Here is a 25,529-nt window from a genome sequence, read left to right on the forward strand (position 1 = left end):
GCTGCTTAAGTGCAGAATTAGTTAGAAAGCAGAGTATATAATAAACCTTAAAATTCTTCAATATGTATTTATACAACCGGATTAGAGGGTGAATATGTAGATGCGAGCTGGGCTGTTTGGAATATTATACAACAGACTCAAACTCGTACAAAATGATTGAATGAGCAAGGTGAACAAATGAAAGAAAGCAAACAGCTTTCCAAGAAGGAAGAGAACAGCTAAAAATATAAGTAATGATTTTAAAGGCTATCTAAATCTACTGTCAAAGTTGATTCCCTGTAAATGGATTTGGACTGCCATCTAAGAGCCACAACCAGAGGGGAAAAAAAACAGCCCATGGCTTTCTCAGTCCAGTAGCCCAAGTTGTCCTTCAGCCTTTTATTCCCTAGAGAGTCCCCCCTATTGTTCATCATTCATCTAATAATTGTCCATGACTTCACTCCACAAGTCATTCGTTTCAGTGCCATGGGCAAGGTCTGGCTGAATCTGTTTATCACAGTAAATTGAAAGGCAATATCGTATTTACTGAGGGTTTCTGATGTTTTGTTCTTTCTTCACTATAGCTACCATCTTTCAGTTAATGTAAAAAATTTTTTTTAAAAAATAGCGTGATTATTGATAATAAACAAAATCTTAATATGTGCTTATTTACTGAGCGTTAGATAATTTATCTGGTACTACATCTTAGACTTGCTGCAGATTGGTCACTTGTAATTCAATTCAATTTTATTTACACAGCGCCAAATCACAACAACAGTCACCTCAAGGCGCTTTATATTATAAGATAGACCCCACAATAAAACATACAGAGAAAATCCCAACAATCATATGACCCGCTATGAACAAGCACTTTGGCAACAGTGGGAAAGACAAACTCCTTTTTTACAGGAAGAAACCTCCGGCAGAACCAGGCTCAGGGACCCCGACCGTTGGGGTGAGAGAAGGATGGCAGGACAAAAGACATGTGGGGTAAATGTGTCACGTTTGGTCACATTTTATTAAATAAGGCTTTAAAATAGTGACTGAGGACATAACATTGTACAAACTTTCGAAAAATGAGTTGGATTAAACAAAGTATGTGCCTTTCTGTGCTAAATTAATTTCTTTATAAATAGGGAACTAAAATGTAACTGTAACTCCAAAACATTCAACATGATACTTTTGTTAAAACACTAGAATTAAATCCAAAGGTCTTCATTTAGTCACATTCTGGCTGTTGGATTCTACGCATTAATTTGCTGTGGTGGTGTGTAGAGGCAAAATAATGAAAGTCGGGTCACTGTCCAAATACTCATGGACAAGTTGGTCCCATTTGACTGTGGGTCTTATCATTTTAGGCAGTGTAACATTATGAATGGAAACATATTGTAGCTTGTAGTCACAGCTGGGAGTTGTAAACATAATTGCACTCTTTCTCATCTCTGGACTTTCAGCTCTGGATCATGTAGGTGGTGTGGGAACAGTGGGAAGAAATATGGAGTCAGCTTTCGATCAATAGATGGGTCAGCTATGATAACACACACCCTATTATTTATTAACGTGACACTATCTTTCTTAGCCGCCTCTGAAATAGTTTTTTCTTATCTAGTCAGTCATTAATCATATTACTCATCATCCACACATGAAAGACTGATGATTGCTCTCACTTTCCCAGCTATCATCTTCAGGTATGTTCCCAGTCTTGTGCTTGCCTTCTACTTCTCAGTCTCATCAGTCTTTCTTGAGGTATTTATCTCCCCGCAGAGCTGATTTAGAGCCACTGGAGTGTGCTCTATAATCATAGCCTAATGACAGATAATCTCAAGAACACTAAATGACTTTAATCCTAGCCTAATGACAGATAATACCACCACACTCCTACTTTACGTGTGTGTGCGCGCGCTCATTTGCATTTTTCCTTGGCGTTTCAGCGATGGTGACTCACTGGTTTCTCTGTGTCCTCAAGGAGAGAAGTTTTCAACCTGAAGCTGTTATTAGTTGTCAGTTTACTTTCTGCCTGCTGAGAGAAGGAAAGGTGTCCTCTCCTGTCGTAGCTTCAAAGTCAGTTTGAAAAGCTATTTGGGAGTCAGACGTTTTGTCATGTGAAGCAGACTCCTGGGAAAGTGGAGGTAATGTTCATTCATATTCAATCTGGTCGTGAATCTTTTTTTTCTTCTTACCACCTGCTGCCATTCTGTGCATTGATCATGCTAAACTGAGGTAGACACCAAAAAGAGTCTATTATGCTTTAGTTATCTTGGCAGTAGTTTTTGCTAATTACATCAAATTAAAGACAGCATGGTGTGGTAATTTATGCAGATAAGTACTCAGATATTGAATGCTGATTGGTAGATTAAATTAAAGTTTTTCAAAAAAAAAAGGGGGGTCATTTAGGCTGTGGAGGCTCTAGGGGAATATTAGGGAGTTGTAAATGTAAAAGTATACCGTATCTCTTTCAGTATTAATACGATAATGAAAATGCAGAGGATGGTGCTGACTCAGCAGCATATTTCAGGTGTGTCGCAGTCTTGACTCAAGGGAATTTACTGCTTCTCAATGAGCTGCTTGTTTGCACAGAGAAGAACATAAACATAGGAATATTGAAAAAAGTGGCTGAGAATAAAACCTTGTCATGGATTCTTAATGGTCATTTATGTAAATTTGTGCAATATAGAGTCATGAATGGGGTATGATGGAGTCAAGGTTACAGAGGAAGCGAGAAACCACCAGCCATGAATCTGGATTTAATATCATAAGAACCAGTAAGTGAGGACCTGACAGAGGATTAAAGTGCAGTCATTTGACATTAGGACATGGTGGATGGGTTTATTTTTTATTCCAAGGCCACCCATAAGAAGAAACCTGGCTCCCAAAAACAATGAAACCATTTATCTTGTGAGGTAATCATCATCCCAGAGAACTTGTTGTCACTTTAATAGTCTTCTGGAAGTGCTACTTCTACTGAGGTCTGTCCTTCTGCCACGGCGGTGCAGACGTTTTCTCTTCATTCTTTCGCTTTGGTTTTCGCTGTCAGGTAACTTTTCATAAAGCTTTGAAAATGTTTGCATACGTTTAAAAAAAGCATGTAAATATGCATGTAAAAACACAGACCTAAATGCAAGCATGACCAACAGTATAACCAACGTGCATTGGTGATGCTTAGAGTAACAACAATACAACCACACTATTAAATAATAGCTTACATCTACAGTTATTTCCAAAATCTTGTGCCACTCTTCATTTTTTTTATATTTTGCTCCCAAGGAGCCAGACTTTCTCGTCATTTTATTAAGTGGCCTTAAGCAATACTTCTCCCACATTATCCAGGAATTTTTTTTGTGCTTTTACACTAATTTTTATTTTTATTTTTTGTTTTCAGAGGAATTGTTTTTCTTGTTAAGCCACTTAACACTGACCTATGAAACATTCAAGAATCAGAAAGGCCAGGGATGAAGCAGAGAACCACTGTATACACAAAACAGACATCTTGGCAAAGAACCAGTTTTAGATATCTTTAGGAACTTTGTTGCAAGAGCACAATATTTGTATTTTTGCACAAAAAAGGTGATTCCCAAAGAGCTTTTGCATATGTCAGCACTGTGTTCAGTGTGTCCTTGAAAAATTTGGGGAAACTGGACAAGATGAGAACAAAAGAAGAAGTAGCCGGCGTACAAAACTACCTGCAGCAGATGAACAGCAGCTGAACCCAGCTCAGGTCCTGTGTCAGCAAAGACTGGACACAGGACCTTAGATGTATGTGGTCCTTCAGTTGATCCATCTACTATTTGCCAAAGCCTCAATAAAAATGGTCTCGGTGGAAGGTTTGCTATTAAAAAGCCAAGGAATGGAAACAGTGTGAAAAGGCTTTTAAGGCCAAATGTGACTCAGTGTGAATTAATTATTGTTATATTCCTAGAAATTAATACTTACAAAACTTGAAAACTATAAATGTCCTTATGGGCCCAATAATAAGAATGCATAAAATAAATTTGTCTCGTGTACTAGAGTAACAACATATACAGAAGCTTCTCTAGACATTTCAAAGTATTGTTTTCTGATTAGTTATTGTCATCATTTATGTTAACCCTCCACTACTAGCAAGCTGGAAAATGAACAACTACTCTGTGACAGTTGTGTCATTGCCTTTACCCTTACTTGAGCCCAGTAGAAAAATGATGAAAAACTGGCTCAACATCGAGTCGCAGAAGGAGACAGGTGGTGTCACTGAGCTCTGGAGACACAGACCGCTATGAGAATTTTTAATGTCACATTTTCATGTCTTTCCCTTTGCAGAACAGGTTTCACCTTGAATTCCAGCGTGTTGGTCTGTTAAAATGGTACTTATGACTTCTGCATTATTCTCCACTTTTGCAAGGCTAATTAGCGAATGTGTGTTCAGCGTCATTACATATAGTAACTTCATGCCTCACGCTCCTAATTCGCCCTCGTTACAAAAATAGATGCTGATCACAGCTTAATGCTGCCACTGCTGTGTATTTTTTATGAAGTCAGTACTGCATGACCACAGCTCTGCAGCCTGCTCCTCTGATATTCTGCAGCGACTGCTGATGAGAAGAAGCACGGCCAGTCAGTTTGTATTAGAGAGGAGGACAGAGCTGAGTCAGTGGCCATTAAAGACAGAAGGGTGAGGCTGAATTTCAACACAATAAGACAGTGGTAAATTAGAACTAAGCACTTTGAGGTGAAACAGAAGAGGACAAAATGAAGAGATGGGTAGTGAGAAAGAGGAGGAATGAGAAGTGGGGAGAGCTGTATAAAGTGTGGAAGGATAAACTTTAGGGGTCAGAGTCTGCAGGCTGTCTGGCTGGAGTATTCCCTCTGTGTTTCTCACAACTGCAGTGACATTTTCCTCTGCCTTTCCCATTTTATCCCTCACTGATTTTGCTGTATGTGTGTATGTGTCACCATCTGCTCTCTGGATGCACCCCCTCACTTCAATAAGATGAGCTGACTTGACTTCAGGAGACGAAGGAGGAGGACAATGACAGGGAGGATAGCAGCAGTTATGACAGAAACTAAGGAATGAGGGTCAAGATGTGTAGAAAAGGGGAGAAGAGCAAGGAAAAAGGGGAAAAAATAAGTATAACGTCAGTTGGGAAGTAGGAGGGTCAAGAGAGGTGAAGTAAAGAACACAGAGGTGAAAAAGAAGACATTGGTAGAATGAGAGGATAGCTTTGTTCAGACCTTAGTACATTCCTGTCTCTCTGTAGTCATATTGTCAAATGGCTCTATAATTTAATCCCCTGCTGGCTTTTAGTAGAGTGTGCCTGGGTTTTCATGTTCAGCTCTTTGTTTTTGCAGACCCCTGCAACTTTGTGTGCGTTTGCCAAGACTGCACTGGTATAAATATTAATGCCTGGGCATAAAAAAATAGATCCAGCCATATAAGAAATCTGAAGACTGAACCGATTTCAGACTGAGAATATTACTGTTTCTTTCTGTATCTTCTTTCTAATTAAGTCACCAAAGAATACTGCATTTCAAGTAAAGACCAGGTTGTGCTTCAGTAGAAGGTAGTTAATGGTTTCTCCCTTCACTGCCTCTTCGGGATCTAGTTAGCTTCACATTCTGGGCTAGTCTACTCAAAGTATTATAATACCCCAAGCTTAGCGTTAGCAACCTATTCAACACATGTCAAGTAACACTTTTGGGGCGACCACCTTCAAGTGCTTCTGGACAGCTTACCTGATCTTAATAAATATAACTTTAATAGAATATGACATTTATAATACAATTTATTTCTAAATATAACCAACAGAAGAGGTGAATGATGGATGAATCCAGAGTTTCTGCAAGTGTATTACAAACCCTAGGACCACCAGGCTGTTAATGAGGGTTGTTTTCTATTAACACAGCCTTGTGAAGTAGGTCTGTAGACAACCTATTACAGGGGTGGCTGTAGCTCAGGTGGCAGAGCAGGTCAGCCACTAATCAGAAGGTCGATGGTTCGATCCCAGGCTGCCTCCTGACTGCATGCCAAATATCCTTGGGCAAGATACTAACCCCATGTTTGCCTACACAGCAAATTCAAAAGTGTTAAATGTTTTGGTGTTAATAGTCTTCTTGCAAAGATAGAGTTAATTTTACTCTAAGCAGAGTCACATTCTTTTAATGTAACTCTGAGGTGTAAAATGATAGTAGTTAAAATCGAGTGTTAAAAATGAGTGTTTCTCTGTCAAATCTGGAGGTGTTAAAATGGAAACATTAACTCTTGACCTCTTAACTCTGAACTCCTAGAGGGGCTATGACACCAACAGAGTAAATTCACAGACTCCGCCCTCAGCACGGCTCCAATCGAAGCTGTAGTGAAGCCGTTTCAGAACATTTTGCTCTACATATTTGAGTTGTTTGCCATGCTTGGTAAGTCATTTTTTCAAAGATTGTTTCAATTATTATTATGAGCTTTTACTTCTGTGGCTCTTTGGAGTTGAGACAAAGCTGTGTGAAAGGCATTAGCCATGTTGCTCGCTGATAGCATAATATTCTGTTTTAGCTAGCTGAAAGGTATTGTTTGCGGGCAAATACCACAGCCTTGAAAAAAAGCTTGCATGTGAATTTTCAGTCAAACTTTTGGTCAAATACACCTAAAACAATGTCTAGAATGTGAAATGTTGGTATAATGGTGCTACTTGAAGCCTGAAAACGATCGCCCATAAAAAAAACAAAAACGAGCAAACAGCAGTAGCAGACGTCCTGACTGGATTCTACGTTAGCATAGATCGCTCCAGAGTTTTGTGCACACGGTTTAGGTAAAAATTAAAAAGGTTGAGGTTTTACATTTAGTTCAGTATTACCTGTTGCCTGTGTCCTTGTCTTTTGGGAAAATACTTTACACAAGTAATGGCTCAAAGAGGATTCCTTTTTTTTTTTTTTTTTTTTACTGTGCTTCAATTGTTTACTGGATTATTTGTGCCATTAATTAGTGTCAACTAATTTTTATTCGATCTCCGCACAGGATATGCTTGTGAAGATGGAATATGGGGGAGAGCAGAAGTGCGTTACAGTTCCACAAAGTGATGAATGAAGGACATGCATATTGTATTGAAGAAATAAGTGATGAGAATGCTGTTATTTGCATTTACCATGTCAGACCTTTTGATAAACAAATTTCTAATGAAAGTGAGAACATGTATACTGTTACATCTTTCAGAAAATGTTTTGAAATTGTGGTGCACAGTTCAGAATAAATGTTTTTCAAAAACCATTGCATCTTTTTAGTAAATGTTTATTTCCAAAAGAAATTTCTAGAAGTTCAGAACAGTAAAATTCCCGCTTTTTAGAATGAATTAGAAGATAACTCTTACGTAGTTAAACTAAAATACTCTTTGAGAGTTAATATATAAACTCTTAACACCAAGTGTTAAATTATCAACTCCAGACAGATTTGGTGTTTAACACTAAATCAGAGTTAACGTACCAACTCTCCAAAAAGAGTTAAATTAACACTCTCTGGTGTGGACCCATATAGACACTTTAATAGTGTTGAAATCAAATCCGACAGTGTTAATTTGGACATGCTGGATTTGCTGTGTAGTGGTGGTGGTCAGAGGGCCCGGTGGCGCCAGTGTCCGGCAGCCTCACCTCTGTCAGTGCGCCCCAGGGCAGCTGTGGCTACAATGTAGCTTGCCATCGCCTGTGTGTGAATGGGTGAATGACTGAATGTAGTGTGAAGCGCTTTGTAACATTTTGAAATACCGAAATGCCTCAAACTTGCAGCATGTTAAGCCAATTTTAAAAGTAGCTTGGCCACATTGACGTCAGATATCAGCTAGGCTTCCTCGTGACTTACAAAACTGCCTACGATTAAGCCAGACTCACTGACAGATGTTTTTTGACTATAGCCATAACATTCACAAATGTGATAGTCACACAAGAGAAAACAGTGGTTAGAGCCTGTGACATTAACAAAATTACTGCAAACATGTGCAATGAACTTGCAGTCTTGTTGCCTTTGAAATGTTTGCTTTGAAGATGGAGAAGATGTCTGCTGTTGTCTTCAAAGTAACATTGGTGCATTAAGACAGCGATAAAGCTGCTAACACTTTGCATTTAAATAGGGTCAAGTTGGCTGTTAAATTGTGATAATAACTGTGGTAAATTGTCAGAAATCACAATTTTTTTGCTGTCAAAATACACAGATGTACAGAAGGCCATGATTGTTTGGAGGTTGCCTATTCAGTGCAATCACCATGCGACCACCAATTTTTACTGTTTGCGAAGAGTTTTCAGTCTTATTTTTACTCTAACATGACAAAGCCATAAGTGAGCAATAAGTGATTAGACGTCATTATTTAGAGTGGACAACCATTGTGTCACTAAACATAACGGCTACATTTTGTGCCTCAGTATTTCTGCAGTATTTTATGGTTTCCTGAAAAGAATTAGAACTTTTATACGAGCAGATTTTTGGACTGACAGCGGAGTCTGTTATTTCTCTCAGTCGTCAGGGAGTTGAGAGTAGCTGCAGGAAGTTTTCAAGTCTTGATCGCTCATATTGCAGCTGTGTGATAAATTTCATTCAGACATACCAGGAAACAAAAAATTCAATTTCGGTGAAACACATTATCAACACAAAGATAAAATACTTCAAGCTGGAGTGAAAGATTAAATCTAAGGCAGGCACAGAACAAATGTGCGCAGTACTGCTCTTGAGTGATGTCATCTACAGCCCTCTGCTCTGTAATTACAATCATCATCACCTGGATGAGCATTTTTCTGAGGAGGAACTGGAGTGCTTATTTGGTGTCAAATGGGTGGTTTAACATTTTATGTGTGTGCTTCTCTGAGTTTTGGATTTTTCAGCTTGCTATAGAGTCAAAAAGCAACCGTGGTCTCTCAGTTATTTATTATTTCTGAGCAGTGGTGAACTTGAGTCTGTCTGCATTTGGATCCTCTGCTGCCCACACTTACATTGTCCTATAAAGGCTAAGTCTGAAAGCTCTGCCACACTGGTCACAACTTTGGACCAAATCTCTTCGCTAGTCAAAGAAATCAAACTATTCTCTTTTTCCCCAAGCCCTCGAAAAAGCTGAGTGAGGCAGAGGACATTTGAGAACATCAAATTATCTGCAAAGAAGTTTTTTTTGAAGAGCACTTGCTGTTCTAATGACTCCCCGGGGGGGATGGCTGTAAAGTAAAACTGAAGAGATGCTGTGACTGCAGCTCTTTCTGTGTTTTAGTTGAGGTATGAAGAGGCTGTGCACAGGCAGAGAAAACGTAGCTGTTATGCACCTTATATAAAACTCTGACATTAGCAATAAGTAGAAAATTGTTTGTCCGAGGTCATTTTTTTTTCTTTTTTGTGTTGCACTGGCCGCTGGAGTTTTGGTCACGAAGAGATAAGAGTCTTGTTCTGACTCGTGGCAAAGTGTGCACAGACAGGCAGGGTGGCTGTGTAGTAAATATCAAGTTTCTCAGCTTGGAGAATGCATTCTTTGCCCTGTTTGATTTTTGATTAGATCACTTTTTTCCCCACCTGAGGATTCTTCCTCTTGCTGTTTTGTCAGGATCAGATATAAAACAAAAAAACATAGACCTATAAAACAGTAAAGTCCTCTGTGTGTGTGTGTGTGTGTGTGTGTGTGTGTGTGTGTGTGTGTGTGTGTGTGTGTGTGTGTGTGTGTGTGTGTGAGAAAAGCGAGCCTTTATTTGGGCTGATGAGAAGAGTGCAGAACAAAACATTAACAGTGGCAAGGAAATACTAGAAATAACTATGACGACTATGAACACGATTTTGCGCAGGAGCATTGTGATGGCCAAACCTGGGGCCACACTCTAAAATCAGTAACTCTTCATTTCTTCATTTGAACATATTGAAAACTAAAGTGTGTTACTAAATGTATTGATTGGTTTGGATACATTTGTTCTATTTGTAAGCGTGCATAATGTATTCATACCACTTCATTACTTTGATTTTTGACTAAACTTTGTCTTTTTATTTCTTACCTGCCATCATCCTTGGGAGTTGGTGGACAAAAGATGGCAGCCAGGGTTTGAAACCATTAAATGCAAAGAGGGATAACTGGACCACACCACCACTTCCTACTGAAGGGGAGAATGCGTGTTTTCTTTCATTTAAAAACAAAGTATTTGAGTTCAGGGTTTAATGGGTTTTGATTTTCTTCTTTAGTGTTTAGTTTATTAACAAACTAGATTGTGCTGCATTGTTCTGTGATTTATGATTGTGTTTTGTTTAGATACCCCTCATGTGTCACAATGGTCTGATCAGCCATTATATAAACCCTTGTATGTCATTTCGTGGAGGTCAGTTATGTTTGTGTGTGCAGTCATTTGGTTTGTTAAGTTTGCAGTCTTTGCCTGAGTTCAGTTTTGTTTCTTTGACCTCTTTTATGAGCTCAACATTTATTACTTTTGTAAATATAATTTTTGTGGGTTAAATAAATGAAAACCATATTTTTCTAGTGATTCCTGGGACTCCTCCTGTTTTTCAACTTGGTCCATCACAAGCATGAAAGAAACTACAGAATACAAACATGAATTAAAAACATGGCCATGCCGTGAACAGAATCATGAAAACCTTAAAAATCTGGAGTGACGTGGAGGGTGGGAAAACGGACGACCTGACAAAGGCTGACTAAAACACAAAGACTAAATACACACAGGTGGCAATCAGGGGAAGTGGAAACACATGGGGAAACAGCTGACACAAATTAACATCATGACCCAACAGGGAAAAGTAACATTAACACTTCCCTGCAAAAGGACACTTATTCAAATGATCATCTTGTTATCAAGAAGCTGGGACATTTACTACCCAGTTGATCTTTTGAATCAGGTGCATTTGAGCAGGGATCAGGATCTTCAGGACAACCTCTGTGTTTGGGGGTGGCTGTTGTGTAGGAGGTAGAGCAGGTCACCTACTAATTGTAATTGTGGTAGTTCAAGTCCTGGCTGCTCCAGTCTGTATGCCACTTATCCTAGGGGCAAGATACTAATTGCACTGGAGTGTGAATGTTAAATAGAAAGCACTAGCATGTGCAAATAACTAGGAAATGTGTATGCTAGAAAATAGATAAGAAAATGAGTATGATTTAGAAAATAGAAAAAAGTAATTGTATGAATTGGAGAATGACGCATGTTGTACAAAGTGCTTTGAGTGCTTCAGTAGAGTAGAAAAGTGCTGTGTGTGTGTGTGTGTGTGTGTGTGTGTGTGTGTGTGTGTGTGTGAGAATGTGCACTCTTGTACAGTTAGGGTCATCCCCTCAGTGAGGACAGTGAACTTTATGTGAGTGACAGTAGGTAAGAGTGGAACCCAGAAACAGGTTCGAGGAACATAATGATGATGCATGTGTATCATTGACACACAAACACAGTTATAAAGTTATTGGATTAAGTGCTTATAAGAAAAATAACTTGATGTTTGCTTAATTTTATTCAATTCAATTTAGTTTTTATTTATATAGCACCAAATCCCAATATCAGTGCTTTTAAGACACTGTACCGGTGTTGGTGCTAAACATAAATACAGTGGTCCCTTACTATAATGCAGTTCACCTTTCGCGGTCTCGCTGCTTTGCTGATTTTTTTTTGTGTTTGTGTGCGCAATTATGTATGCTTTTTTATTTTTAATTTTTTTACAGTGCATTTTGTTCTGCGTCCTGATCGGCTGCAGACCACTGTCAGTCAATCTCGTGCCGTGTCTCCTGTATAGTACAGAATGCGTTCAGCTTGTGAAATTTACATAACTCTTCGATCGCTAGCAGTGTGACTGTATGTTTGTAAGTTTTCTCCCCAACAAACACAACACTGTCGACGAAACGTTTTGCACCCTCAAAGACACCTGCGGTAGCACCCAAAGGGCAAAGGAAGATGCTAACCATCACACAAAAAGTTGGACTTCTGGACATGCTAAAGGAAGTTAGAAGTTACCGTATTTTTCGGACCATAAGGCACACCGGATTATAAGACGCATTAGGCGAAACAAAACAGTCAGATAGAGTCAAACGTTACTGAACTCCTTCTTCTTGCTTTCTGTACTTCAGTACCATTGATTCATTAATGTTAAATTGTCTTGCATCTCCTCTATTCCCATATTATGGACCTGAAAACAGGGTTTGATCTTTGGTTTCATTCTATAAATCTGGGTACTTCGTGGATTTCACCTATTGTGGGTTATTTTTAAAACCCACAATAAACCGCGATAAACGAGGGACCACTGTATATACAGAAAACTGTGACATTTTGGTACCCTCATAGCATTAAAAAAATCATGCCATAGAGGGGCTTTATTGTAAAGTGGAAGCATTTAGGAACCATAGCAACTCGGCCTTGAAGTGGCATACCACCTAATAACAAAATCTGTATGCAGGAAGTTTTGTGGCATTGACTCCATGGCTGAGGAGCTTCGGTACATGGCCAAGTACTTTCCAACATATACAGTAATCAACTGCCTCTACAGTGAGTTTCCTGCTGAAGTGCTGATGGACGACTTCACTGTCTTGGATTGTAGCTGAGGACTGTAATCCCCATTCTGGTCCTTGTCAAAGGAGCTTGCAAAGAAAAGCGTCTGGACTTCTTTAAGTTGCTTGAAGACGTTTCACCTCTCATCCGAGAAGCTTCTTCAGTTCTAAGGTCAAATGGTGGAGAGTCCCAGATATAAACCTAGTGGGAGTGACCCCCCACAGAGGGACAAAAGGACCCCCTGATGATCCTCTAATCGCCTGAGCCAAGGTGTGAAATTGGGTGTGGGACCCAATCAGCTAGAGTTTCGGGTGTGTTCATTGTGAAACCTGGCCCCACCTTATCATGCGAATTCCGGAGTTCAGATGGCCCAGGATGTGAGTGGGCGTTAAGGCGTCTGGGAAGGGATCTCAAAACTGGATTATAGATGGCAGAGAGTTGACAACCTGACAACCTGTCATCAGGTTGTCGACACCAACTCTCTGCCACATCCTGGGCCATCTGACCTCAGGAATTCGCATGATAAGGTGGGGCCAGGTTTCACAATGAACACACCCGAAACTCTAGCTGATTGGGTCCCACACCCAATTTCACACCTTGGCTCAGGCGATTAGAGGATCATCAGGGGGTCCTTTTGTCCCTCTGTGGGGGGTCACTCCCACTAGGTTTATATCTGGGACTCTCCACCATTTGACCTTAGAACTGAAGAAGCTTCTCGGATGAGAGGTGAAACGTCTTCAAGCAACTTAAAGAAGTCCAGACGCTTTTCTTTGCAAGCTCCTTTGACTACGATGACCTGGATGACTGAGAACCTTCACAGCCATTCTGGTCCTTATTTTGTTAAACTGCCCGTCCTATCGAAGTCCAATGCAGGAAAAGGAATGTCATCCAAGCTGCAGTCCAAGACGATGTTAGTGTGTCCAACCACAGAAGAGACCACCGAATGACCTAGAGGACAGCCACAACAACAACCTAGTAGGCCTGCAGGGAGGGAAACTTGAGATGCTGAACTTTCAAAATTTGAGAGAGAAGTTTAAACTGGCAAATCGATTTTTTCTCCTCTTAGATATGTGGAACACTGGTGATGCAATTTGTGGAAAACTGTCAGTACTTGTTGACCAGTTTAGAGAGTTAAGTTGAGTGATACAGCAGAAATACTTTTTACAATATTAAGTGAAACTACACCCTTTGTGGTAAGGGTTAAAAGGGAAATTATATCTATTGTATAAAAGTGAATCCTAAAGGTCTTTTTCCTCAGTTCCTAGTACAGTCCAGGAGTTTGCATCCTGTCTGTCATCAGGTTGTTTTAATCTTGAGTACAGTTGGTGGATTAACTGTTTCTTATGTGGTTAGAGTTTTAGCATAATGGACAACACTATAGATCAGTGGCCTGTGCTGAGTATGTTCTTTAAGCATCATTAACTCTAATGAGAAAATTGCTTTTTCATTTTTCCTTTTAAACCCAGAGTGTGTCATTCAGTTTAATGTCTCACTTTTAAAATAAGATGCCTCGGTGATACAAATATCTGGGATCCTTTTGACTGAATGCTAGAGACAAATTAAATTTTTCTTTCTCTGAAGATGTGTTGATGTTTTCAATTAAGAGTCAAATATATTCAAATCATTTACTTACTGCAGCTGACGGATTAGTAGATTTTTTATTATACACATTTCCCCCCGGAGCCATCAGTACGAGTGATTTTGCCTGCAGCATTCCCTCTAAATCTGCATAATTCTGGCATTATGATTCACAGTGAGTGAATGCTTTGGGTTTCAGCTGCGGTTGATCTGAACCCTCGAGAAAATCCTGTTTCTCAGCAGTGTCTTTCAACTCTTCTGTGCAGTAGTTCAAGTACGATAAACCCTGCTATTTAAAGATGAATAGATTTTAAATGTTGCTTTGTCATTGTGGCCGCTTCATTTGGTTGAATCCTGTATCCCACAATGACTCTCATGTCATTATTCATTGTGGCATGTCTCAAAAAGGAGGACGATTGTTCTCTTCTTTGAAAGGCAGTGATATGTTATAATGCAGACTGCCTGTGCATTAGGATGGAGTTTGTGTGGGCTGTATTATGATGTTGACACGTCTGTTGACACCAAACGAGAAGGCCATTACGGGGCTGATTATACTTATGATTTAAGCTGATCAGACCAGGAAAAAGATCTAAAATTAGCATAGCGTGTTTATTGGTTAATGAGAAGCTTAGCAGTTTTAGCCTGAATGCACCCCTTGCATGCATATGAATAAATACATTCAAAGACAAATTATCACCTTATGCCACTTTTCAGTATCTAACCACTACTTTAACAAGACTCTGGAGTGTTCACCGTGATGTTACCTGGTACTTTTAAGGAAGTCCGAAGGGTGGAATTTCAACTGTATCCAAAACAAGAAAAATATTCAATATGTAAAGTTTCAATAAGGCTTCCATATGCTGTTTCAGATAGTACAGAGGGATGGCTGAAGTGGTTGTTTATATGGAGGGCTTGTTGACTGGTGTACATGTTGTTATGCAAAGGAATGGTATGTCATCTGGGAATATGATTTGACTGAAATCAGCTACCAGCTTTATCCAGAACTGGCCAACACAGCCTGCAAAACACCTGTAAAACTCACTCTAGAGTTGTTCGCAGGTATATTTTGTTGCTCTTGGACAGAGCTAGCCTAGCCATTTCCTTGAAGTTTTCATGCTAAGCTAAGCTAGTGCATCCTTATACTGCGTAACCTCTACTGTACGAAAGCACGTTTGACCCCCAAGGCTACCTTTTTTGACTGCTGCGATCTGGCATTTTGTTGTGAAGCACTTTGTGATCTTTGTCTTGAAAAGTGCTACATAAATAAAATGTTACTATATTTACTATGTACCGTAACTGTAGTGTGATGGGTTAGGGATGGGAATTGATAAGAAATAAGTGATTCCGATTCCATTATCGATACTGTCATATCGCTTATCGTTTCGATTCCTTAGTGATTCCCATTGGCTCCACTTTCAGAGTCACCACCATCTCTAAGCAGCGTATCAAAGACATTACATTCATGGAAATTAATTACATGCTGCATGGTTGAATGTTTGGAGGTATTTAACGTCTTTGTTGTGATCAGTGCTGGGGTTATAATGTAAAAAAGTTTTCACTTTTCTTAGTAGTAACGCAGTACATTACTTAATTACACCCAGAATAAAGACATTCATCCTGGGATCAGCATTCACTCAGGCTTAACATTACTCTGTGTTTTATGGCTGGCTTGCGAAGAGCCGAAGTTGTGTTAACAGTATGATTCAGTTGTTTTTGTCCTGGAGCAATCTCCATTTTACCATCCCGCCCTCATCCTTTTGTGCAATAAAAATAAAAGAAATGCCCATATCCATGCTGTAAACTGCGCCACTATTTCCCTACTCTGACACATGAACTGAAATCAGCTGATCATAGCGAGAGTGCAAGAACCGATAATCGGGATCGATAGGCAGGCAGACTAACGATTCCAAGGAATTGGACTACTCGATTCTCGATTCCCATCCCGAATGATTGGTAATGGTGCCTAAGCATGACTCTCCATCACTGTGTCAGTTAATAAATTAATACAGTGCATCACCATTTTCAAAAATTACCACAGTTAAGCAACAAAATACATATTATAAACTCATTCAGCTCTGCAAATAAGAGCACTTTTAAAAGGTGAACAATAGAGAGAGGAAGCACGAGTGAGGAGCTGAAACTCCGAGACAAACTGAAGCACACTTTGGCCCAAATCATTAAGCACAGTGTGAGAGTGGACCAGACGAGGAGTGGGGAGGGGGTCATTCATGCTCAGGAGTAGTACAAGGCAACAGAAGCCATTGTGAGTACACCACTAATCCGCTGCCAGCCTCATATACAGTACAGAGATGGTATTGATCTTCTCTTAGCCAAAAGCAATCTTGTTTACAAGAACTGCCTCTAGATTATGCAATGCTATACGAAATGTTTTTGACCTAATAGGTTTTATTTTCGGTCATATGATACAAATACCAACTTCCTGTCATCGTTAAAATTTGTTGTCATTTATTTTTAACATTTACGTCTGTAATTCAGACTGTGGACATCATGGGACGAACATTTTAAGTAGCTGGACAAAAATGAGAACCATACCATGAAAGAGAGCTTTGTGTTGTGAATGAGTGTGTTCAGCATTTCTACTGATTCTGCTTCATTCTTGCTGCAGAGAATAGAGTCCATTTCCATCTTATCAGTATTTTGTGTTATTTCTTTGTCTTTCCTGCTCAAATTGCAGAATAAGTAAAAAAAGACTGTGTTTGGTTCCCTTGTGGTGCAGGGCAGGTTATCAAAGTCTGCTTTCCCATCCACTGTGCTGTACTGTCATTTTTTTTTTTTTTTACTATAATCTGCATAAAAAATTCTGGTTCCTGGTGTGTCTGCCAGCATAAATATAATACTGTAATTTGTAGAAGGCTATGGTAGAATGCAGTACCCCAAATTATGTAAAACTGCATTGAATTACTTATTTTGGGCATTTGTAGCTACAGTGCGGTTGTTCTGTAGATGGCACGGTAGGTGCCATATGCTGCTCTAAAGCCTGATCAGCTTCTCTCATCTTGTGCTATTAATTATGTGTCAAAGCAATGCTAATTAAACCAGGAGAGGAGCGCTCCTGCCATGTCCTTACCTTCAGGGTATTAGTTAGCACACTACACTGCTCTGCATTTCAATTAATCAATTAACAAGTCGGGCCACAGGCAGCTTTAGAACAGATATTGGCTGCTGTTGAATAATTCAACAGTTTTAATCAGCTTGTTCTGTCTATCAAGGCCGGAATATAAATCTTACATAATGTGTAAATGAAAAAAAAAAAAGAACTGTTAGTGTATTTTTTGTTTACTGTTCATCTTTAGGGCATATGTAAGCTGTCACTGATTTTTTTAATGAGATCATTATTTTGTTTTTCTCCATTTTCCAGTCAACTTGCTACAGTAGCCATGTCTGCCTTTCATTTATTTAAGTGAACATTATCTCTTTATTTTAAGAATATGGAATCAATTGAAACAAAAAAAAAGAGATGCTCCTATTTAACATGATTAAATTTGCATTTGGAATTTTTTTAAATTGTTTTTTCTCTTTTTACAAGCAAACATAGAAGAAAACATTTTGAAGACTTATTTACCCCCAGAAAACATGCACAATTCAGTTTGTTTCGGTAAACTGACATCAGTGGATTTAGTAAAAAGATTGGACATTCATGAGATTCAAAGAAACTGAGGAGCTGTAGAGTCAACAATATAGAGAAGTATCATTTGCCTGCTTCAAATGTCATTCTATTAGCTCATTAAAAGGCCCTTATTTATCATGTTGGGAGGTCACTCAGCAAGGCAAACAAATGAGGGAAATGGTGCAAAAAAGCAATGCAATACACAACAAGAACTAGACTAGGAAGTAGGAATACAAGCGAGAGAAGAAACTGAGGCAGAGATAAGAAATTGAGCAACCTTAGCTAGGAAGATGAAATGGGAAATGCAACTTTGAACAGCTGGAACACTTAACTGTTGAAAGTATCAAGACAGCCTGGCGAGTGACAGGGAAACAATAAAGTGTACACTGAGGAGACTGAGAACCATGTGAAGAGACCTGAATTTATACATTTAAATCGGAAACCTTTTGAATCTAAACATAACATAATTCTAAACTATCAAACGGACATTTGAGTTTTTACTTCATTTTAATTTGGATTCACTTTCATTTTACTTGGATTTTTGAGCTGTGGTTTTTATTTGTTAACATTAACAATAGGTGGACTAGAGAGACAACAATGAGGAATGTTTGTTGAGTCTCTCAGCACAGTCTCAAGAGCATGGAGGAGATTCCAAGTGGCAGGTGGTTACACTCGAAGGGCTGGACAGGGTTGCAGAAGATCCTTAACCCATCAAAAGGACCAGTGTCTGGTCCTTTGTGCAAAGACAGACAGGATGACCAATGTTGAAGTCCTACAAAATGATCTCCAGCAGGCCACTGGTGTGAATATCTCTGACCACGCAATCAGAATCAGACTTTATGAGGGTGGTCTCAGGGCCCGATGTCTACTGGGTCCTGTGCTCACTGCCCGGCACCTTGGAACCTGAGTGACATTTGCCATAGAATACCAGAAGTGGCAGGTCCACCACTTTTTCACAGATGAGAGCAGGTTCACCCTGAGCCCACGGGACAGATAGGAAAAGTTCTAGAGATGCCATGGAGAATGTTTTGGTGCCTGGAACATCAAGCAACTGTTTTGGTGGTGAGGTCAGTCATGCTATTTGGAGGCATATCCATGGAGGAACATATAGACATCTACAGATTAGACAATGGCACCCTGACGGCCCTTACGTATCACAATGAAGTCCTTGGACCCATTGTCAGATTCTATGCTGGTGCAGTGGGGCCTGGGTTCCTCCTGGTACAGCACAGTGCCCAGCCTCATGTGGCAAGAGTATGCAGGCAGATCCTGGAGGATTAAGGAAGTGATACTACAGACTGATCCTGACACCTCGTTTTTCAAAACTTCCAGATTGCACCTCAAACTGTCCAGGAGCTCAGTGATGCTCTGGTCCAGATCTGTGAAGAAATGTATAACCCCAACAAAACAATGTCCTACAGCTGTTTTGGTGAGAAAAAAAAAATCATAAAAGCTCATGTGCAGCCTAACTCACAAGTGCACAGACATGAAATAAATTCAGTGATGATTCCAAATACTCTGTTATTTGGAAGACATGCATATATATACACATTTTATTTCAATGATGCAAAAAGCTGTAAAGCTAGCTGTAAAAATAACTGGTTAAGAAACAACTTTGTGGACCCACAGGGTGAACTGGGAACTAGACAGGCAAATAGTTGAGCGAGGCTTTGTTAAAGATTGAGGAAGAAGAGCTGGAGAGGCTGGAGAAAAGGCTGGCAGGCTATGGCAGACTGGGTGAACTGAACAAAGGGAGGGATGGCATGGAGCTGGTGAGGCTGGCAGGGAAAACAGGAGAGCAACAACAAGAGACAGAAGGGAAGGGGTAAAATAGCAGAAACAATAGCAATTAGTCAAAGGTGGTGCCAGTAGTATAGTCAATGAATTTGTCAAGCCATAATCAGAGGTAGTGATTTCACAAGAAAGCAAATTTGGGGCTGATTTCTGTTACATTGTAGTAAATGGTTTGTCTTTGGGATGTTAACTGTTTATTGGGCAATGAAAGCAAATGCATGGATGTGTTCTGCTGTGTAGAATAGTGCAGCTAAACTGGAACTCTGGCCCTTCTAGTAGTGTTTTTGCTCTTTTCTCAGGTCAGTTCTGTGATTTTGTCTCTTCTTGTTTTATTAGTTTCCCATAAAGTAGTGTTGAGTCAAAAGGAAAAAGGTAAACTTGAATACGCATCATTTTTTATTTCACCGCTACACCCAGGTTCAGCCTCTTTGGGTCAAGCTCGAGGCAGAAGTAGTGCAGATTAGTAAAATAAACATTGACGTTTTCTGCTTGAGGATGATTGTTAGCGCTCTGGAGCAAAAACAACCATCGCTGGAGCCTCATTATCCTGCTTACTGCTACGTGCTTTGAACGGCTAAATAAGTTGGCTCCGCTCATACTGACAGGCACTGAACTTTGGGTTTGTGGGGCTTATAGAGCTCTGAAGTGCAGCACCTTCTGTTTGCTGAGGTGATGGATGGAGCTCATCGGTATTCAAGGTCCTCAGCTTTGTCACGCACTCTGTGGGCACTTTCTATTCAGTAAAACTGTAAAGAAGTGGACAATGCAGGTGAATGAGCCGTGATCTCCCTCCTTGTCTCTTCAGTGCCAAGTATTAGTGTGCCTGTCAGTCAGTGGTGGTTAATTGTACTTGGCAACGCCGAGGCCTTGGCACTCCAGAGAAATTTTTTAATCTTTTGAGACTTTTTACTGCTGTCAGATTCACAGTTTATTCACCCTGAATAATAAAACTGACACTGTGGATGAATGGACAGGCGAAGTTTAACTCTCATACTCCTAAATCTAACTCAGGTACCAGAAATGATTAAACTTTCGGATGATGGAAGGATATTTTATTGAGATGAAACGTATTGTCCCATCACTCAAGTGTCAACATAATAGTTTTTTTTGTCAGTGGAGTTCTGCATTACAGTGGGAGCTTTCCTTCTTTTATTATTGTCACCTCAGGCAAAAAGAGCTGCTTTTCTCATCTGTGTTAGATAAGTGAATTGTGTTATTTTCCACCTTGATATTTTCTCCTATAATTCCTATACATTTTTATAGGCTAAAAAGGCAAATATCTGCAACCTGGATCACTCTCTTTTCAACATCCTATTCTACTCTCGGTGGCGTATTCTTATCTTGAAGCAAAACAGGTCTCGTTTCCCTGGTGTCGTTCGCCATAATAGGCCATCTAATGTCATAAAAATGTGTTCAGCTATTTGCTGTTGAGTGTTTTATGGCTCACACACCTTTAACTCCACACTCCTGGAAGTCTAAAATGTAAATGTCAGGGGAGATGTGTTATTATGCGAGTCTACCCTCAATTAAATGTTGAGGCTAACACCAAGACAGGAGGTGTGCTTGTTTTCAGGAAGGTGCAGCAGTTTAATATTCAGAAAGGCTCTCTGTCCAACACAGCCAGGGTCAGTGTTGAGGTTCGTTGGCTGCAGAGGCCAGCAGGTATTCAACATTTAGCTTCATTTTCTTCTGAGCTGTCTTTGTTTGTGCTCTACTGGTCACACTGTCAAGGATGTCGGCTCTTAAATGCCACAGCGCCGCTGAAGAAAACTGGCCAAGTGTTTTTAAACTCCCTCTTGTGAGTCTCCCTCTTGAGTGTTACTTCAGCGAGGCTGTGCTCTCACCACACATTATCTCCTCAGGGATCGCAGCACTCCGCGTTGTAGAGCCGTCCCTCTTATCTCACCTCTTCAGACTACTGTAATTCACCTACTTTTCATACTGAGAGCTCTCCCAACACCCACAAGTGTGTGCCAGTGCCAGATCTGGATGAGTGAGACAAAAAGGGAAAACTTCAGAGGACAAAAGAGACATCTTCTAATGATTGTTGAATAGCTGGGTGGTATAAATATGTATGAATGTTCAATCAAATCAGATACTGTCCACAGAATTATGAAAATAACTGTGTGTAAAACAGGAAATTGCAAACTCTGAGGTCAGTACTTTGCAATTCATGTCTTATGAGCTCAAGGCTGCATGTTAAACCCAGTTGTTATTCTTTTTTTTTTTATATTAAATCTTTGATCTGTATGTTGACAAAGAGAGGTGATGTGCTTATTCTGGTCATCTCAGGTGATATCCATCTGTGAGCTCAGCAGCCCAACAAGCTGCTCAGACCTTCTGTTTATGAGTGGCAGCCATTAAGGGAAAAGGTGGCTTTTAAAACGAGGTGATCTTTGTCAAACAGTGGATGAACCCAAGACTAACATAAAAAAAACATTTTACAAAGCTGGCCTAATATAGTTCAAAGATAAAAATATAGAATTCGAAATGAGCAGAATATAGTTTTTTCACAGCACTGTAATTATTATTATACTCGTTACCATGACTGACTGAGAAAGCAGCAGAAAACATTCAGAAAATGTCAGTCCAACTAGCTTCAGGCATACTTAGACTCGTTTCTACAATGAAAGCAGATCCCTGCTAATTTGGCAAAAGAGCTTGTTTGTGAAGTTTTTCTCAAACCAAAATTTCACTGAGAAAAACAGTTCACTCAGACACCAGCTACAGGAGCAGTCAGGGTTAAATGACACATTAATTTTAAAAGCTACCCCCAGATAATTGAGTGTTGTTAAAAGTACTATCAGCCATATTATGTTTCAAGCACCGAAGTCCTATATTTTGTTATTAATTTGGTCCACTTATTGTAATGACCTCTTACTTTCAAAACAGCCATTCAATAAGTTAAGACATGTGCCTTTTTAAAATTTTTCTACAATATGTCATTTACTAAATCTACCTGCCAGTGTTCATTTTGACAGCAAATATTGATTTAGTTTGAGTCATAGGCTTTTATTCTAGTTTTAGTCAACTAAATCCCACGATTGTAGAAGACTAAATCTAAAGTTGATTCAGTTGACTAATATATGAAGTGTAGAAGTTTAGAAGTTTTTTTTAATAACGTTTTTATCCGTTCAACACGGTTTACAAGGTATCTTATTTTCATCTTGATGCATGCTCAATCATCCAGGTACAGTGGGGCAAAAAAGTATTTAGTCAGCCACCGATTGTGCAAGTTCCCCCACCTAAAATGATGACAGAGGTCAGTAATTTGCACCAGAGGTACACTTCAACTGTGAGAGACAGAATGTGAAAAAAAAAATCCATGAATCCACATGGTAGGATTTGTAAAGAATTTATTCGTAAATCAGGGTGGAAAATAAGTATTTGGTCAATAACAAAAATACAACTCAGTACTTTGTAACATAACCTTTGTTGGCAATAACAGAGGTCAAACGTTTACTATAGGTCTTTACCAGGTTTGCACACACAGTAGCTGGTATTTTGGCCCATTCCTCCATGCAGATCTTCTCGAGAGCAGTGATGTTTTGGGGCTGTCGCCGAGCAACATGGACTTTCAACTCCCGCCACAGATTTTCTATGGGGTTGAGGTCTGGAGACTGGCTAGGCCACTCCAGGACTTTCAAATGCTTCTTACGGAGCCACTCCTTTGTTGCCCGGGCGGTGTGTTTTGGATCATTGTCATGTTGGAAGACCCAGCCTCGTTTCATCTTCAAAGTTCTCACTGATGGAAGGAGGTTTTGGCTCAACATCTCACGATACATGGCCCCATTCATTCTGTCCTTAACACGGATCAGTCGTCCTGTCCCCTTGGCAGAAAAACAGCCCCATAGCATGATGTTTCCACCCCCATGCTTCACAGTAGGTATGGTGTTCTTGGGATGCAACTTAGTATTCTTCTTCCTCCAAACACGACGAGTTGAGTTTATACCAAAAAGTTCTACTTTGGTTTCATCTGACCACATGACATTCTCCCAATCCTCTGCTGTATCATCCATGTGCTCTCTGGCAAACTTCAGACGGGCCTGGACATGCACTGGCTTCAGCAGCGGAACACGTCTGGCACTGCGGGATTTGATTCCCTGCCGTTGTAGTGTGTTACTGATGGTGACCTTTGTTACTTTGGTCCCAGCTCTCTGCAGGTCATTCACCAGGTCCCCCCGTGTGGTTCTGGGATCTTTGCTCACCGTTCTCATGATCATTTTGACCCCACGGGATGAGATCTTGCGTGGAGCCCCAGATCGAGGGAGATTATCAGTGGTCTTGTATGTCTTCCATTTTCTGATGATTGCTCCCACAGTTGATTTTTTCACACCAAGCTGCTTGCCTATTGTAGATTCACTCTTCTCAGTCTGGTGCAGGTCTACAATACTTTTCCTGGTGTCCTTCGAAAGCTCTTTGGTCTTGGCCATGGCGGAGTTTGGAGTCTGACTGTTTGAGGCTGTGGACAGGTGTCTTTTATACAGATGATGAGTTCAAACAGGTGCCATTCATACAGGTAACGAGTGGGGGACAGAAAAGCTTCTTACAGAAGACGTTACAGGTCTGTGAGAGCCAGAGATTTTCCTTGTTTGAGGTGACCAAATACTTATTTCCCACCCTAATTTACGAATTAATTCTTTACAAATCCTACCATGTGGATTCATGGATTTTTTTTTCACATTCTGTCTCTCACAGTTGAAGTGTACCTCTGGTGCAAATTACTGACCTCTGTCATCATTTTAAGTGGGGGAACTTGCACAATCGGTGGCTGACTAAATACTTTTTTGCCCCACTGTAAGTAAATCTCCAAAAGTTGATTCTGTTCATCTGGACGTAGCGTTTTGTGGGAGAAATGTTTCGTCACTCATCCAAGTGACTTCTTCAGTCTCAGCTGAGTCCAGGTTTCCCCCAATCTTATGAACACATGAAAAGGGAAAGACCATCTCTGAATCGAGGAGGAGGCCTAAGGGTACATCTTTCACCATCTTACAATGCTGTGATTGCAGCCATCCCCCAACTCTCTGTGACAGGTACTCATGGCCAATGACCAGTGGGTTTTGATCAGTGGCTGTTGATCAATGGTCATGAGACTTTGCATAATTAAGATTAAGGAACTGACCTCCCAGCCCATTGTCAATTCAGTGGGCTGGTTTCAGTCATTATGCAAATGTACTATTTATAAGACTGGGGAAACCTGCAGTCAGCTGAGACTGAAGAAGTCACTTGGATGAGTGATGAAACGTTTCTCCCACTGAAATCGCTACATCCAGATGAACAGAATCAACTTTTGGGGTATCTTATTTTCATTGACATCAAATGAAACACATTTCCCTTCTGTCACATTTTCCTGAGAAACAGGGAGCATGGGAGTTAGCTGTACTCCCCGTCCCACCCTGTTTGTCTGCAGCAGATCAGATTTGTGTGTCTAACCTTACTGCACAAGGAAATTACTTGTAATTGGCTACTTTCCAAACTCGTCCCACCTTTCTACATAACTAGTTCTGATTTAAACTTGCAGAATAAATTTCATTTTCCTTTTTATTCGTGACAAAAATCTCAATACATTTTGTCATAGTCTTTGTCCTGCTTTTTTAGTTTTCATTCAATTATCAACTTGTTTTCTTTAGAAAAGGCCGCTGATGAAAACTATGATAAAAATTAACTGGTTTATTAAATTGACATTGCTACCTACAAAGTGAAATATATTGTCATGAAATGCCGTGTGGCAGGCACGAGATGAGGACTCAAAGTGCAGGACTCACAGACTCAAGGGATGAACTCGAAACCACAGCTTTATTTGCTGGTCACAGAAAAATGGGCATACAAAAAAAACTAAACTGGGAAACAACAAACTAAAACTCACAGGGAGATCCACACAGCAAGAGGGACGACGCGACACTGACTCAGAGAAACACAGGGTTTAGATACACTGGGAAGTAACGAGGGGAATGAGACAAAGGAGGGCACAGCTGGGAGAAATCAGGACTGATGAGACAAGCAAAGCAGGACGCATTCACATAAGACACGCCCCATCAAAGTAAAACAGGAAGTATCACACAGAGACGCAAACTTGACACGGTGGAGACAGCAATTAAGAAACACAGAG

At 40.1% G+C, this 25,529-nt stretch overlaps 1 protein-coding gene and 1 long non-coding RNA gene across 4 annotated transcripts in view; both read left to right on the forward strand.

The window, feature by feature from the left end:
• LOC113009907 (contactin-associated protein-like 4) overlaps positions 1 to 25,529 on the forward strand; it is a 121,041-nt gene that overhangs the window by 9,454 nt on the left and 86,058 nt on the right. The gene's annotated exons all lie outside the window — the stretch shown is intronic.
• Positions 6,239 to 7,204, forward strand: LOC145421945 (uncharacterized). The gene is made up of 2 exons (XR_013903320.1): positions 6,239 to 6,360; positions 6,956 to 7,204. It is a non-coding gene; the product is annotated as an uncharacterized LOC145421945 (long non-coding RNA).

This window comes from Astatotilapia calliptera, chromosome 18 (genome assembly GCF_964374335.1).
Source record: "Astatotilapia calliptera chromosome 18, fAstCal68.1, whole genome shotgun sequence".
NCBI lineage: Eukaryota > Metazoa > Chordata > Actinopteri > Cichliformes > Cichlidae > Astatotilapia > Astatotilapia calliptera.